Consider the following 12,030-nt stretch of genomic DNA (forward strand, 5'->3'; position numbering starts at 1 on the left):
AGACCTCTGAGTCAAAATACTGTAAGAATTCTGGTCACAGTAAATTTCATCAAGAATAATATCTTGAAACAAACAAATAAAAACATTACCTTGAAGGGGAGTTCCCTGGTGGTCCATTGGTTAGGACTCAGAGCTCTCACTGCTTGTTGGGGAACTGAAATCGCCCTGTGTGGGGCTGCCAAAAAAAAAAAGAAAGAAAAAGGCTAACAATTACCTTGAAAAGGAAAGCAAGGAAGCAATTATCATAGGTGGAGGGGTGGGGAGCATTCAGGGGTTTTCTGGGAGCTGCCAGTGTTCTGGATCTGAGTAGTGGCTACATGGTTTGATTTTATGATGATTAAGGTATACATTACTATTTTATGCAGTTTTTATGTATGTGTGTTATATTTCACAATGGACAAGGCTTAAAATGAGGTGTGTGTGTGTGTGTCTCAAACAAACAAACAAAAAATATGTACCTTCTTGCATTTTTAGGGTGTTTTCATATCACTGTTTTCAAACAGGTGGCACACTGTTCATCAAATAGAACTTCTTCTATTGGACCCAAAGATATGAAAAGACTTGTTTGAGGTCACATTCTTGTCTGAGGCTAGTTCCTGATAGAGTCTAGTGCTTAGGACTAAGTTGTCCTAAGTCGTTTAGTGTTCTTTTAATTTCTCCAAACTTTCTTCCAAACCAGGATGTGCACTTTACACCATGTTAATATTATGCAAACTAATGAAATCTTAAATCTTTTTTTTTTTCAGGTGGTGGATAAGGCAAGCGTCTTTTATTTATTTATTTTTTGAATTTTTGAATTTTATTTTTTTATACAGCAGGTTCTTATTAGTTATCCATTTTATACATATTAGTGTATATATGTCAATCTCAATCTCCCAATTCATCACACCACCACCCCCATGTCACTTTCCCTCGTTGGTGTCCATATGTTTGTTCTCTATATCTGTGTCTCTATTTCTGCCCTGCAAACTGGTTCATCTGTACCATTTTTCTAGGTTGCACATATATGCGTTAATATACAATATTTGTTTTTCTCTTTCTGACATACTTCACTCTGTATGACAGTCTCTAGACTCATGCATGTCTCTACAAATAACCCAATTTCGTTAATTTTTATGGCTGAGTAATATTCCATTGTATATATGTACCACACCTTCTTTATCCATTCATCCGTCGATGGGCATTTAGGTTGCTACCATGACCTGGCTGTTGTAAATAGTGCTGCAATGAACATTGGGGTGCATGTGTCTTTTTGAATTATGGTTTTCTCCGGGTATATGCCCAGTAGTGGGATTGCTGGGTCATATGGTTATTCTATTTTTAGTTTTTTAAGGAACCTCCATACTGTTCTCCACAGTGGCTGTATCAATTTACATTCCCACCAACAGTGCAAGAGGGTTCCCTTTTCTCCACACCCTCTCCAGCATTTGTTGTTTGTAGATTTTTCTGATGATACCCATTCTAACTGGTGTGAGGTAATACCTCATTGTCATTTTGATTTGCATTTCTCTAATAATTTGTAATGTTGAGCAGCTTTTCATGTGCTTCTCGGCCATCTGTATGTCTTCTTTGGAGAAATGTCTATTTAGGTCTTCTGCCCATATTTGGATTGGGTTGTTTGTTTTTTTGATATTGAGCTGCATGAGCTGCTTGTAAATTTTGGAGATTAATCCTTTGTCAGTTGCTTCATTTGCAAATATTTTCTCCCATTCTGAGGATTGTCTTTTCGTCTTGTTTATGGTTTCCTTTGCTGTGCAAAAGCTTTTAAGGTTCATTAGGTCCCATTTGTTTATTTTTGTTTTTATTTCCATTACTCTAGGAGGTGGATCAAAAAAGATCTTGCTGTGATTTATGTCAAAGAGTGTTCTTCCTATGTGTTCCTCTAAGAGAGTTATAGTGTCCGGTCTTACATTTAGGTCTCTAATCCATTTTGAGTTTACTTTTGTGGATGATGTTAGGGAGTGTTCTAATTTCATTCTTTTACATGTAGCTATCCAGGTTTCCAGCACTACTTATTGAAGAGACTGTCTTTTCTCCATTGTATATCCTTGCCTCCTTTGTCATAGATTAGTGGACCATAGGTGCGTGGGTTTATCTCTGGGCTTTCTATCCTGTTCCATTGATCTATATTTCTGTTTTTGTGCCAGTACCATACTGTCTTTATTACTGTAGCTTTGTAGTATAGTCTGAAGTCAGGGAGTCTGATTCCTCCAGCTCCGTTTTTTTCCTTCAAGACTGCTTTGGCTATTCGGTGTCTTTTGTGTCTCCATACAAATTTTAAGATGAAATCTTAGATCATTTTTAAAATTATGAAATATTTCAAACATATACACAAGTATTGAGAATAATTTAAGAAACCTTATGTATAAAATGTTATTTGCCCAACTTGCTTCAAACTTTTCAAAAATAACAATACATTACAGATATATCTTAGACCCACTGTGTACCTCTCTCAGCTGCCATTCTTCCTCTCTCTCTAAATTCCAATTTTCATGAGTTTAAAAAATAATTTTCCATACACACATATATATGTATCCATAAGTAATATATAGTCTTCCTTGGCAGATTTTAAAACTTTATTTAAATTGTATCATATTAGAATGTCCTTCTGCAACTTTTTGCTTTGTTTTGGCTTAAAATTATATTTTTTATGTTTAACCATGCTAATACAATGTAGCTATTGGGTAGTATTCCTTGCCTGGATATGTCACTGTTTTTTAGTTTATTCACTCTCCCATAAAGAATACTTAGGTTGTATCAATTATTTTGCTGCTGAAAACATTCTTATAGAACAAGGATTGTCAAACTATAACCCAATGGGCCAAATCCAACCTACCACCTATTTTTATATGTCCCATGAGCTAAGAATAATTTTTACATTTTTTAATTGTTGAAAAAAAATCAAAGAATAGTATTTTATGACACATGAACGTTGTATAAAATTCAAATCTCAGTGTCCATATATAAAGTTTAATTGGAACACATATATAAAATGGCAAGTCAAAATAAGATACTGGCATAAAGCTGAGACTTTGAGAGGTGTCATTCTAATGGAAGGATAAACTTGGGCAAAACCCCATCACATAGAGGAAGATAATTAGGAAATATGCCAGTCTCAATCTTATTTCTGAATAGAGTTGGGAAAATGTTCTCTGAAGATTTCCTAATCACAAATCTGCCTTCATCTGGGTTACAGGCAAGAATTTATATTAAGATGAAAGTTTAGTTTAAAGTGATGCCATGGGACTTCCCGGGTGGCGCAGTGGATAAGACTCCAAGCTCCCACTGCAGGGGGCCTGAGTTCAGTCCCTGGTCAGGGAGCTAGATCCCACATGCATGCCACAACCAAGAGTTCGCATGCCACAACTAAGGAGCCCATGTGCCACAACTAAGAAGCTGGAGAATTGCAACTAAGGAGCCTGCCTGCCACAACTAAGACCCAGTGCAACCAAATAAATAAATAAAAATTTTTTTTTTTAAAAGAGAGACTTCCCTGCTAGCTCAACGGTTAAGAATCTGCCTGCCAATGCAGGGGACATGGGTTCTAGCCCTGGTCTGGGAAGATCCCACATGCCATGGAGCAACTAAGTCTGTGCACCACAACTGATGAGGCTGCGCTCTAGAGCCCAAGAGCCACAACTACTGAGCCTGGCTGCTACAGCTACTGAAGCCTGTGAGCCTAGAGCCCATGCTCCTCAACAAGAGAAGCCACCACAGTGAGAAGCCCACGCACTGCAACAAAGAGTATCCCCCCGCTCACCGCAACCAGAGAAAGCCCGTGAGCAGCAACGAAGACCCAGCACAGCCAAAAATTAAATAAATAAATAAATAAATAAATAAATAAATAAATTTATATTAAAAAAAAAAGAATACATAGTGGTGATCATTAAAAAAAAAAAGTGGTGCCGCATTGTAGTGACTATGTTTTAAAAAACAAGAGAGTATTAAGAGTACACCCAAGGAAAAAGAGACCATCAAAAATGATCAGGTAGATCTGGAAAAAAAAAAAAAATCTAACATAACATCTAAAAATGGAAAATGTAACTAAGATAAGAAACTCAATGATCAGGTTAAATATCAGATTGTTCATAATTAAAGAGAATTAACTAAAATGGAAGATAGAGCTAAAAATCAGAAAATAGCACAAAGATATTGTGATGGTTAATCTTATGTGTCAAATTAACTGGACCACGGAGTGCCCAGATTAAATATTATGTCTGGGTGTGTCTGTGAGTGTGTTCCTAGATGAGATTAGCATTTGAATCAATGGTGTCAGTAAAGTGGACTGCCCTCCCCATGTGGGTGGGCAGCATCCAATCTGGTGAGGGACTGAATAGAACAAAAAGCAGAAGGAGAGAAGATTTATCCCTTTCCTGCCTGCCTGTTTGCACTGAGACATTGGTCTTCTCCTGATCTTGGACTGGCATTAACACCACTAACTCCCCTGGTTCTTAGGCTTTCAGACTCAGACTAGAATTACACCACCCACTTTCCTGGATCTCCAGTTGCAGACAACAGACTGTGGAGCTTCTTAGCCCCCATGATAATGTCAGCCAATTCCTCACAATAAATCTCTTCTCTCTCCTCTCTCTCTCTCTCTCTTTCTTTCTCCAAATTTGTATACGGTTATATATGTAGAGGTAAATAAATAAATAGATCATATTGGTCATTCTCTGGAGAATGTTAACTAATACAGATATTAAAACATATGTAAAGTTCTAGAAGCTTGAAGTCTAAGATCAAGGTGCTGTTCTCAGGGTTGGTTTCTGGTGGGGTCTTTCTTCTTGGCTTGTACATAGCTGCCTTCTCTCTGTGTCCTCACAAGGCTTTTCTTCTATGTATGTATGTGTAGAGAGAGAGAGCGAGTTCTGTTCTCTCTTCCACTTCTTATAAGAACACCACTGGATTAAGACCTCACCCTTATGACCTCATTTAACCTTAATTACCTCTATAAAGGCCCTATCTCCAAATATAACCACATTGAGGGTTAGGGTTTCAACATATGGATATTGGTGGGACACATTAAGTCCATAACAATAGGCAAGACTAGCTAGAACAGGAAAGAGATAATATTCAAAGACATAATGATTGAGAACATTTAGAACTGATGTTCAATAAATTTTAAAAATCCAAGCAGTATAAATGAAAAGAAATAAACACTTAGACATATCATATTGAAACTACAGAATACCAAAGACAAAAATAATCTTAGGGGCAGACAGAGAACACAGATAATCTACAAAGGAACCTCTACTAGACTGACAGCAGATTTGTCACCAGCTTCAATGAAAGTAAAAAGATAATGGAATAATAATATCTTCAAAATCAACTGTGAACTTAGAAATGCATAGCTAGTAAAACTATTTTTTAATAATAAGTGCAAAATAAAGATATTTTTCTGACACTAAAACTTAGAATCCTCACTAAAAGAAGTCATACAGAATATATTCCAGAAAGAATGAAAATAAATCCAGAAACAAGATCTGAGTTAAAAGGAGGAATTGTGAGCAAAGAAAATAGTAAATATGTGATTAAATAAAAACAAATATTTACTATGATAAATAATAATAATGGGAATTAATTTATATGGTTATAAATTTTTTAAAAATACTGGAAAATAATAACATATAGGTGGGTGGGGGTGGTCAGAGTTAAAAAGCTCCTGTAATGATCAAGAAAAAGATAGTGCTCGCTTCGGCAGCACATATACTAAATTTTTTCTGTTTAATTCACAGAAGAAAAAAAAAAAAAAGAAAAAGATAAATGTATTGACTTATTGACTAACTTTAAAATTTAAGAAAGCAAACTAAGGGACTTCCCTGGTGGTCCAGTGGGTGAGACTCCATGCTCCCAATGCAGGGGGCCCAGGTTCGATCCCTGGTCAGTGAACTAGATCCTGCATGCATGCCACAACTAAGAAGCCTGCATGCCATAAGTAAAGATCCCCCATGCCACAACGAAGATCCTGTGTGCCGCAACTAAGGCCCAGCACAGCCTAAATAAATAAATATTTTTAAAAAAGAAAGCATATTAAAATTTTAAGAGTAAAGCTGAAAGAATAGACATAGAGTGTAAAATTTTCCAATTAGTAGAGGAGAAGAAATAAACAAAAATACTCAGTCAAAGCCAAAAGAAGGCAAGAAACAAATAGAAACACAGGAGGGAGAGAAAGTGGAACAGATGGAAAGCACAAAATAAGATGACAAAAAGAAATTCGAGTAAATAAATGATTACAAAAAGTATATAGAACTTTCCAACTGAAATACAAAACTGTTGCCCTAAGTTAAAAAGAAGTCCATCCCTGGGACTTCCCTGGTGGTGCAGTGGTTAAGAATCCACCTGCCAAGGCAGGGGACACAGGTTTGAGCCCTGGTCCAGGAAGATCCCACATGCTGCAGAGAAACTAAGCCTGTGTGCCACAACTACTGATCCCATGTGCTACAACTACTGAAGCCTGTGCACCTAGAGCCCGTGCTCCGCAACAAGAGAAGCCACAACAATGAGAAGCCCGTGCACCACAACAAAGAGTAGCCCCTGCTTGCTGCAGCTAGAGAAAGCCCGCACGCAGCAACAAAGACCCAATGCAGCCAAAAAATAAATATAATTAATTAATTAATTAATTAAAAAATCAATCATCCTTGCTAAAAAGTGTAGTAGAAATAAAGGCTGAAAGTAAAGCCAAGCATGTTAATTAATTTGTTAAAAAAAAAAAAAAAAGAGAAGTCCATCCCCATGCCATTTACAGGAGAAATATTTAAAGTTTGAGATGAAGTTTCAACACAATGATTGAAAGTAAAGGATCAAAAAAAGAACTACTCAGTAAATGCTAACACAAAGAAAGCAGCAGAGCTGTATTAATAATGAACAAAATAGATGTTAAGGCAAAAAGCATAAAGAGGGATAAAAGAGACATTATACAATGATATTATTCACCAAGAAAGTTTAATAATCATGAATATTTATGGACATAAAAAAGAACCTCACATTATCTAAAACAAGAATTGACAGAACGTAAGGAAAAACTGGCAAATTCTACATCATATGAAAGATTTTAACACACTTATCTTAGTAATTGAGAGCAATAGACAAAAAAAATCAGTAAAAATATTAAGGATCGAAAGCATAACAATTTACTAAGCTTAGTGTAATTTAGGACAGGTATAGAACATGAATTGTACCCAAGAATTAGAGACTTCACATTTTCTTTCCAAGTGCCTAAGGAAAGAAAACTGATCACGTACTCTCCATAAAATAGATCTCAACTAATTTCAAAGTGTTTTTAGAAAGACTATGATTTCTAGGATTCTACCATGTGTGAACTGCACCAGCTAGAATCCCAATTTTGAACTGCCCCAACTGAAGTTCTTTTCATCAACCTTTTCTCTTAGTTAAAAAATCAGAGGACAATTTGTTGACTTTGATTATGATGAAATAAAATTCATATTTTATGGCAAGACAAGAAAAATTTTAGAAAGACTATGGTCTCTAAAAAATTCAATTAAATTAGAAATCATACAAAAACATAACTACAAATCTTCTGTATATAAAATATTAAAAATGCTTCTAACAACACACAGAAGTTAGGAAATATTTCAAAAGAAACAATGATAAAAACTCTATACTATATCAAAATTTGTAGAATATAGCTAATGTACTACATATAGGAAACCTATAGCTTTAAATGTACATTAAAGGAATGAAAAAACTCCAAAACTAATGATCTAGGTAACCAACCTGAGAAATTATAAAAACAACACAATAAACCCAGAAGAAAATTATAAAGATAATAGCAGAATTTAATGAAATAAAAAACAAAGACCCTATTTTTGAAAGAACCAATAAAGCAAAAAGTTGTTTTTTTGGAAAAAATACCTAATAAAATTAACAAACTTTGGCAAGACTAATCAATACAAAAAGAGAAGAGGTACAAATAAGCAATGTTTAAAATGTCGAGGAAGGGATATTACAGATACAGCAGGAATTAAAAGGGTAATAAACATGAACAACTAGTGTCAATAAATTTGAAAGTTTAGATGAAAGAGACAAATTCGTAGAAAAATATTATCAATCATATCAGATTGATGTGGTTATGGAATGGTGCAAATTGAAAATTCACTAAAAAATTTCAGGCTCACACCAAAGAGAGGTGATCTTTTAGATGATCCTCCCAAGATTGTTTGGATTCCTCCTGACCAGAAAAGGAAGGATTGTCTGAACTCTCATATTTCATGCTAAGCCTCTGATGGTATAGTGAAAGACATATTAAATATTACTTGGGGGTGGGAGTGGGAATGGGGTGGGAAAGGCCTAAACATCAGTACCCTATCAACAGTGGAAGACAATGCAAGGTATGAAATTATGTTAGAGTTCTTATTGAAACCATTGTTAATTTTCTTTCTTTTTTTAAAAAATATCTTTTTAGAATTCTGACCTTATTTTTATTTATTTATTTATTTTTATTTTTATTTTTATTTATTTATTTTTTTGGCTGCACCACGCAGCTTGCAGGATCTTAGTTTGCCCATCAGGGATCAAACCTGTGCCCACAGCAGTGAAAGCATGCTGGACTGCCAGGGAATTCCCTAATATTCTTTATATTATTATGTCCAATCTCAGAAATTCAAGTTTCAGGTGATACAGCACTGACTTTGGAGTTGAGTTTTTTCCAACTTGATCAAAACTGGAGCAAAGTCAGCTTTTCAGGCTTACCTGCCACTTCCTGGTGCAGTAAGAACTCATAGCACTATGGACTTCTTCAAAGGACCGACTGTCAAAGGACGGCCACTTCTTCCCAATCAACAAATCAAATGACTAAGAAGCAGATGAGACTGTGCAGAACATGGGCTTTGAAGTCAGAACAACCAGGGCTCAAATCCACCATAAAGCTTGCATGGTCTTGAGAAAATTACATTTAAAATATCTGCATCTCAGTTTCCTCAGCTGCAGAATAAAAATATTGTTCATAGAATTACTAAGCCCAGTACAGAAAGTGTTGTATAGAAAGCATTTATTGTAGAGCCTCTAGGTGCTCTATTATGTAGTTCCTGTCCCTGTTCCTACTCAGTGTTAGGGATAACATGTTCCTAAGTGGGTATAACTCATACACGATGAAAATGCTTCTCCTAGAATCTGGCTTAGGAAGTTCTAAACATCACATACTTAATAATCCTATTGTGTGGACCAAAAAATTCCATTTCAAGAAATTTTGCATTTTGGGTTATCATAATTTCCAAGGGGCTGGTTAGCATTTTTTTTTTGTCTGTTATATTATAAAAGAGAATGTCCTGTTTTTGAAATGGCTGTAGAAGAAGACATAAGGGCATCAGTGAAGTGGCTGACTGCCCACCCCAAGATGCTGCGCAGTTGGTGTCCTATTCCTGTGTATGTATTTACAGAAAGAAAGTTTTGTGGACTGGCCTGCTTTATACCTTAAAAGATACATTTCCCAATGTAAAATGTATTTTCCATCCAAACAGCCAACTTCCAATAAGTGTTCATATTTGACAAATTAATCTTTTTTTGTTTTGTTTTTTAATTTTATTTTGTTGCACTGGTCTTAGTTGCGGCATGCGAACTCTTAGTTGGCCATGCATGTGGGATCTAGTTCCCTGACCAGTGATCGAACCTGGACCCCCTGCATTGGGAATGTGGAATCTTAACCACTGCGCCACCAGGGAAGTCCCAAAAAATTAATCTTTGAGTCCATATTATTATCAAGTTATATTTAAAGTCTAGAATTTCTAGGCCTACAACTCTCAACATTGGTGTTTCGTTTTTGTTTTTGTTTTAACTTTGGGACCTAGCCTATTACTGGGCTGTGAAATTACCTGTTCAGGAGGATTGCAGCTATGATTAGTTGGTTATGATCAATACTAAAAAAATAGAGAAAATATTTGAAAGCATTATATATGGTAAGGGCAAGTTCTATTTGGGAAACTTTCATATCTGTGTTGCATGTGTGAGTGTGTATGTGTGCACATACACACAGTGAGTCATGATGTCAAAAATATTTCTTACTCTGGGTCTTGGTCAAAATGAGAATTGAAAACTGCTGCTCCATGTAACCTGGCTGAAAGGTTTGTTGCCCAGTATATGGGGCAGGGGCAGGAGTAGGGGGGAAGATTCCCTCTTATTGTTCTAAAACCTGAGAGCCCACAACATACCTCACACACATACCAAGCAGTTCCCAGTGTTCAAGTTTGTTTTGTAAGTCAGTTTTTGGGGACTCAGAATGCATTCTGTAAGAGAAAGACATCAAACTGGCCCACAAAATTCTCTTTAACCTATAATGCACTGTAGCCACAGTACTAAAAAACCCAAGAATTGTGTGTAAGAATATTCCACAGGGAAGATGCAATCATTTTCAATTTATAAAGTGAGATACTCACTTACATGGAGTAGAAGACTCCTAACTTGGTTTCCCCTAACCTCGTGATGACTTTAGGCAAAGTCATGTCTCTGGACTCGGCTTCCTCAATGGTGAAATGTTGAGGTTCTTTAAGGTTTCTTCCTCCTTTGTCATATGATGGTCCAGTATCTCCCTTAGTGTCCCACCTTCCTCCCTACAACAGAGTGTGGACACTTGGTGTCCACAGTCAAATATTCCTTTCTCCACCAGAGCCCAGGAATGTGCCAGAAGCTGTGTTTCAAAAGATGTAGGAATTTCCACTCTAGATGGCATGGCCTTGCTCCAGAACCCCAAGGGTCTGCACTGTAATTGTCCCTTTAGGACTTTCTACAAACTCTACATTTCCCCTATTGTCACCTCTAAGACCAGAGGGTCTACTGGATAGTATAGTATATTTGCTTATACCAAAGCTTGTACCTTCTGCTGGGCTCTTTTGTATTCTGGACCACCCTGAAATCTGGCAGCTTTCCCTGTCACTTGGTACATGGGACACCAGAATTCCTAGGTATATAACAATGGTTCTAAATCAGGGATAATTTTGCTCCCCAGGGAACATTTGCTAAGTCTGGAGCCATTTTTTATTTTCATGACTGGAGTAGGGTGAGTGCTATTGGCATCAACTTGGGTAGAGGCCAGGGATACTGCTAAACATCCTGCAATGCACAACATAGCTCCCTACATAAAGAATTAATTGGTCCAAAGTGCTAATAGTGCCAAGGTTGAAAAACCCTGCTGTAGAATGTATTGCACTCAGAGCCAGAAGAGGCTTCCCAGGTGCTGTACTTCCCTATTTGTAGAAGGGGATGCAAGATGCAGCAAATTTCTCTTACCTTGGAGGGAATATACTGGCATGTGCCTGACCGCTGGACCCCTAAAAATTCTACTGAAGTGACAGCTCGCTGATTTTTAAAGGGCTTATCTCCCTCTTCCGGAGTGCACTGTCTCATCAAGGACTCCACCTGCATAATCAGCGTGACATCAGTGTAATGGGTCATGGGATGCCCAGACACTTTCATCTCTTCACAATGTATTATAACAGATGTTAAGAGAATTGACAGAGTTCTGAGGTAAAATTGTAAATCAATATCATCTGCTCCTCATGAAAGCAAACTGTTTCTGATTCTCTTTCCTAATTGGAATATATTCTTATACTTGCCAAATCAGTGGCCACATGACATGTATATTATTAATATACTCTATCAATGAGATCATGCCTAACATTACATCTGTTATGTAATGTTACATAACACCCTTTGGTTGAATTTATGATAGTCTGCAGTCATTCTCCAGGATCCATCTGGTTTCTTCAGAGGACAGACTAGTGAATTTCTAACAAAGGGGTGGTGATGATGCTTTGGGTCTCTAGGTATCAAACGTCAACTCAGACCCTGTGTCTAATATTCTTTGAAATGCAGAGTTCTCCTCTTTCCCCAGTGTACAATCACCTGAGTAAAGGGCCTCAGTCGTTTTGGGAAAAGACAGGAAATCTTATAATATATACTAGCTGAGATGTTGTAGGATCTTTCCTCCTGGAGACCTGTTCGCCTTTTTAGTCAGTTGGTTCTGGTTGTGAATACAGGTCAGGGAACTAAGCAAGGGATTTCAACTTTTTTTGGACTGGC

This window comes from Eschrichtius robustus, chromosome 1 (genome assembly GCF_028021215.1).
Source record: "Eschrichtius robustus isolate mEscRob2 chromosome 1, mEscRob2.pri, whole genome shotgun sequence".
Lineage (NCBI taxonomy): Eukaryota > Metazoa > Chordata > Mammalia > Artiodactyla > Eschrichtiidae > Eschrichtius > Eschrichtius robustus.